The sequence below is a fragment of the Octopus bimaculoides genome, chromosome 6 (genome assembly GCF_001194135.2).
Source record: "Octopus bimaculoides isolate UCB-OBI-ISO-001 chromosome 6, ASM119413v2, whole genome shotgun sequence".
NCBI lineage: Eukaryota > Metazoa > Mollusca > Cephalopoda > Octopoda > Octopodidae > Octopus > Octopus bimaculoides.
In genome coordinates, this window is record NC_068986.1 from 46,795,689 (window position 1) to 46,802,122 (window position 6,434).

Genomic DNA, 6,434 nt, shown 5'->3' on the forward strand with positions numbered 1-6,434 from the left:
AGATAGACAGACAGACAGACAAACAGACACATAGACAGACAGACAGACAGACAGACAGATAGATAGATAGATAGATAGATAGATAGATAGATAGATAGATAGATAGATAGATGGGCACGAACGCATTGATGTGTATGTGTTTGCACGCAAAATGTGAAGAGTGATCAAAGTATCAAACGAATAAGTTTCCAAATAGTTTAGAAACAACATTCCATTTAATAATTTTCTCTGCTGAAGTTCTCTACTTGACCCAAATTTTTCTGTCACGCAAGTCTCGAAAAGGAATTTGAAGATATGTGTTCCACACAGTTATTTCCAGTTTAAATGTCATTCAGGATAATTAGATTTGGAAGAATATGAATAAGAAATCGCAGAATATGTTAGGAGTAACATCATTGCATTTGTACAAAACGAATTTTGCAAGAACTCAATCCTATATTGGAGTATGGTAAGAATATTGTAACATGGGTATGACCGTTATAAAGACATCATCACTGATTTTTCACGAAACAAATTTTGTCTTCTTCGCTCTTTGCCTCTCTGAATCGTTTTCATAAGCTTGTCTTAAATATTCATGCTTGTTTCAGATTTTTAGTTAACCCTTGTGTCATACGTTCTAAGTAATATTAAACTCTCCTTTAATATAGCCCAAATTATGCTGCTGATTGAAAAATATTTGTATATGCATCATATACGATGCATGGGCACCTCAGAAATATGACCTGTACATCAGACACATGTGATAAATAGATCAGACTTAGGCTTTAAAAAAAGCAGAACTCCGTGATCGTATTTTTTGTGGAAGTCGAATCGGGTTTTAATTCCATGATTTTCAAAATTAACTACCAGGTTTCCATGACCTTGACAATATAGAAGGGCAGAAAAATATGGTATATAATATTATTGCGTTGCCAAACGGTTATCCAATGATATTACAACTACACATTAGACGAGAGATTCAAACGACAAAATTTTACTCTGCTCCACATGAAATATGGAAACGCACTTTTAATTAGATAATATTTTTCTGCACTTAATTTATGTATGAAATAACTTTGAATTATGTTACTGTTGTTTTATCTTTTATCTTTTACTTGTTTCTGTCATTAGACTGCGGCCATGCTAAAGAATTTTTAGTCGAATGAATCGACCCCAGTATTTTTTTAAAGCTTGGTGCATATTCCAACGATCTCTTTCGCCTAACCGTTATGTTACAGGGGCGTAAACACACCTACACATGTTTACAAGCTGTAGAGGAGGAGGGACAAACACAAAGACACACACACACACACACACACATATATATATATATATATATAGCTGGATATATATATATATACATGTCTACGCAGATATATACATTCGTACATAAAAATATATATATAAATTCATATACACACGCATACACTCGCACACACACTCTCACACACAAACACACACACTCACACACACGCATACATGCACACACATTCATTGTTAGAATTGCTAAATGAAAAACACTCCGAAGGGGCCATTGGCATAAATTTGGATAATAACATTAAATGGTGCTCTTTCAGTCGAGTTTAAGAATAGCAACAGGACATTTGTTGATGGGTTTTTTGTAAGCAGAAAGTTATATTTGTTGTGAATAGTTGTTGTTGAGATAAGTGGGATTTCACTATATATCTGCGTGTGCGTGTGTGTACTTTTGTTTGGAGGGGGTTGTATGTATTATTAATAAATTTGTTAAGATATGAAAGTAGGCAAGTTACAAAAAGCTACACATACACACAGAGAAAAAAAGACGGGAGAGGAATGAAAGAGTGATTCATGCATACGTACATATATACATGAATACACACAGGCCAACAGGGAGAAAGAGGTAGAGAATTATAGTACTTAGTTCAAGAATACCAGCGCTTGTGCAGGATGAAAAGGAATCCGAGAGAAATAATGTGTTATCACATTTTATCAACGTAAATTCACGTTACGTAAAAAAGAAGAGAAATGTCACCTTATGCTATCTGTCAGCTTATTGATCTTTTCTTTAACGAGAAGAAAAGCTTGGCTTCAGTTATTCCATCACCTATTTCGTTCAATACAGACAAGGAATACTTGTGAAGAATAATATTAATGTTATAACCACATTATCTGAAACTGAATATATATTGGCATTTACAGAATGAAAATAAATAATTTATTTTGTGTAAATTTATCAAAGATATCGCAAAGGAAATATACGATTTCTGTTTTAGATTTGGAATAAAACCTTTTTCGAATAATACATCAATCAATAAATATTCTATTTTGTGCTGTGTCATTAAATGGAATCACAGGTGTAAATATATGGAATAAAAGTTTTGTTATGCTTGTTTACATGACATTCTGAGGTGAGTTGTTACCAGCTGAAAGAAAATATTTTTTATATCTATAAAAGTTGTGAAGAAAACTAGTATGAAATGATTCCTTAAAGAGACATAAAACGATTGAATAACTTTGAAAATAAACAGGGGTGCATAATAAAACCTGATTCAAAACGATTTTCCGAAATATTAAGAGATTCAAATTTTAGCACAAGACCAGTAATTTTAGGGAGATGAGATAAATCATTTACATCAAATTCTGTACTCAGCTGGTACTTATTTACACCAAAAACGGAAACGTTGGAGTTAAGAAATTAATCGGTGATTATGTTTAACCTTCAACTTCTCGTTGCTGTGTATAGCGCAGTACAGAATATAGATAATATATTGTAGTAGAATAATTAAAGAAGGAAATGTTTGAAAGCGAGAGAGAGAGAGAGAGAGAGAGAGAGAGAAACAGACAGACAGACACAGAGAGACAGAGACAGAGACTGACAGACAGACAAATTGAAACAATATGCGTAAGATACAACGAGCATGTTAAAGATGGAATACCATAGAATTTTGATAAAACTTGCTTTAATAATTATGTATTGTATTGCTTTAATTCAGTTTGAGATCAACTGGGATCTTCTTTTCAGAGGAAATGACTTTATACATTGTTTCCATTCTTGTAAACTAAGTCTTGATATGAGAATGTATACTTTGCCATCAGGTTAAGAAAACATGCTGTGGCGTTCAATTAATAGCTGTGCAACTTGATCAGCAATTTGTTTTATAATTATTAAATATGACCGAGATAGGTCGCTATTCAATCAATGTATAATAACAATACCAATTACGTCAAACCTAATACTAATTATTTCGTTATTATTACAGCTGAAAATAACTTTGATATCTTATATAGCCCCAAACATGCAAGCACAGTCAAACAGATTCATAGATATGTAGATGCATGCATACATTTTATATATACGACGTATAAAAAGGAAATTAGATAACATGATAGCCATGCTTTTCTTAAAAGCATCAACGAATAGAGTTGAAAAAGAAAATGAAATTCTGGATACGACTAACCAGAAGCTAAAATCCAAATTTATTGTTATTTCGGTAATGGGATGTCAGAAACAGTAAGGTGCTTTTTCTGAATTTAGTTGTCACTCTTCCTTCTGTTTAAACCCACTGCATTCAATATTTCATGTATTTTAAGGGATTTATAACAGGAACATCAAGCGTGTATTGTGGCTAATGTAATTCACAGTACGTCTTCCCTAAAATGTGCCTGTTTTGAATCAGCTTAAGTAATCCCTATTAAGGCTGATAAACAAGCGAATTACCAGGAATCGCAGAACATTGGAGCAAATTCTACTTTTATACTGGGGACGCCATGACTTTCATCCTGGGATCGATGATGTACTGACGTCAATTTGAATCACTATTTCTTCAATCGATTGTATCATCCTTAAAATAACGTTTTTTCTTTTTAAAATCAATATACGCGATACATCGTTTCTTCTCAATTATGAAATATTGTTCAAGTGTTAAAACTCAAGAAATTAAAGAGTTTTGTCAAGATTTTATTGACATAAATTCGTTTGAGCTCTATATTTATATTTAGTAAATCGATTTCCGTTTCCTCTATGCCGATAAAAATAATAATGGTTTCAAAATTTTGGCACAAAATCAGCAGTTATGTAAGGAGAATTAAAGGGTCGATTTCATCTAACCCAGTGCTCAACTGATATTTCTTTCTTTGACTCCGAAAGGATGAAAGGCAAAGTCAACTTCGGCGGAATTTGAACTCTAAACGTAAAGACCGACGAAATGACGTTAAGCGTTTTCTCCGGCGTATTCATGATTCTGTTAACTCACTGCCTTAATATGCTGGCTCACAGATATAGCATGCCCAACTGACAACAAGGTATGCGATAAGGAAGAAAGAAAAGTCGATAGATATGACAGGTCAGCTTGGGAGGTTAAACAGTTTTGGTCGATGAAAAAGGTGGTAGTAGTACCAATAATTGCTGAAGCCCTGGGAACAGTGAGTAAAAATCTTGAGAAGTACATGGAACAAATAGGGGCTGCAATAAGGGTGGAGCACTTGAAGAAAAGAGCACTGCTTGGAACCGGTCGAAAAATAAGGGGTGCTACCTTAGTTCACTGGTAGTGAACAGCTGGCACCGTAATACATCTCCAGCGCTGGAAGCTGTGCAGAGACAATAAATGATGATGATGATGATGATGATGATGATGATGATGATATGATGTTGATGATGATGATGATGATGTTGATGATGATGTTGATGATGTTGATGTTGTTGATGATGATGTTGATGATGATGTTGATGATGATGTTGATGATGTTGATGTTGATGTTGTTGATGATGATGATGATGATGATGATGATGTTGATGATGATGATGTTGATGATGATGATGTTGATGATGATGATGTTGATGATGATGATGATGTTGATGATGATGATGTTGATGATGATGATGTTGATGATGATGTTGATGATGATGATGATGATGATGATGATGATGATGATGATGATGATGATGGTAATAATAATGATAATAATAATGATAATAATCTATAACAGAGAAAGCTGCTGATGAATTAGGCATGTAACAATTACTAAAACTACTAAATGAAAGCAATATTAAAAGCTTGGACGCCTGGAAATAATTTTTGCAATTCATGTCCTAAGAAATTTCTTATAATTTCGATTTCTGAAGTTTATTGAATTATTTTAACTCCAAATTCTCGCAAATTTAAATATTCATTGCATTCACTGCGGAGTAGATTTTAATGTTTAATAATAAACAATATTAATTCGTTGCAGGCAACATTTTAAGCTTTTATTTGCAACAGTCTCTCATTCTCGCTCGCCTCTATTTTCATTAATGATAATTTAATAATAGCTATATAACTTTGAAACGAGGCACAATTTCAAGAGCATTATAAGTTTCCGGAGTTTGTTAAATGAATATTTTTGATAAAATGAAATTTTTTTGATATACCGTTATTTTTATTTATTATTTTTAAATGAAGAAGTGATTTTGTTGGTATGGCTGCTTGAAACGCTATAATAATACCTATGTGATTGCTGCTATTTCTTGCATGCTAAACAAGATAGTTTTTAACGAGTTTTCACTTATACGATATTTTTTTCATGAATTGTTTTCATTTCATGCTTATTTTCATTCAGTGTTTGCAATGTTTTCTCTTACACACAAACACACTCGCACTATCTCTCTAATATAAACAGAGACACTCCAGGTTTGACTTCGTTATTACACAAATATCACATTTGAATGTTGCTATTCAACATGGGGCGTCCAAAAAATGTGCGACTGAAAAAGAAAATTTAGCAGCAAAGACACAACGGCAGAGAAAAAGATGAGCAACTGAATCAGATGAAACCAGGGCAAAGCGACTGAAACAGATGTCTGAATATGCACGGAGACGTAGACGTGATTCTGTGTCCGTTACACATGACCGACTGGATTGGGCATCTCGAGAGCAGAATATTTTACTTCAAAATAATGGTGTCAGATTATAAATTGTTGATGCAACACTAAAGAGATGTTTTCTTTGCGATCATGTGTAGTAGTGGAGTTGACAAACAACCTAAGACTGTTTATAGAAGGTGATTCTGATGAAAGAGAGCTTGCTAATTACCTTCTTGTATATGCTGACTTAAAAAATAACTTCGCAAACCCTGTGTGGCTTGCAAATAGAAAATCGTTACTCCAACAAATGGAGCAGCACAATTGGTGAATGATTTTCTGTTGACCAGGATCTCTGGTGAACTAAAAATATACTGAAGTTCAGATACAGTCGATAATGAAACTCTGTACCAAATCGAGTTCATCAACAAACTGACACCATCAGGGTTTCCACCACGCATTCTCAAACTGAAGAAAGAATGCTGCATAATGCTTCTGAGAAATTTAGATGCTACTAATGGACATTGCAATGACACACGCTACATCATGTTATTGAAGCTGAGGTTGCTTCTGGTGCTCATGCATCTCTCTCTCTCTCCTCTCTCTCTCTCTCTCTCTCTCTCTCTTTCTCTCTCTC

The 6,434-nt window shown here is 33.8% G+C and overlaps 1 long non-coding RNA gene across 3 annotated transcripts in view; it reads right to left on the bottom strand.

Annotated features, from left to right (window-relative positions):
- Positions 1–38: 38 nt before the first annotated feature.
- Positions 39–6,434, bottom strand: part of LOC106872144 (uncharacterized) — a 15,153-nt gene continuing 8,757 nt past the window's right edge. For all 3 annotated transcript variants that reach the window (XR_008264312.1, XR_001409742.2, XR_008264311.1), the window contains exons 4-5: positions 1,994–2,065; positions 39–860 (exon numbers count right to left, since the gene is read on the bottom strand). This is a non-coding gene — a long non-coding RNA (uncharacterized LOC106872144). The remainder of the gene's footprint in view (positions 861–1,993; positions 2,066–6,434) is intronic.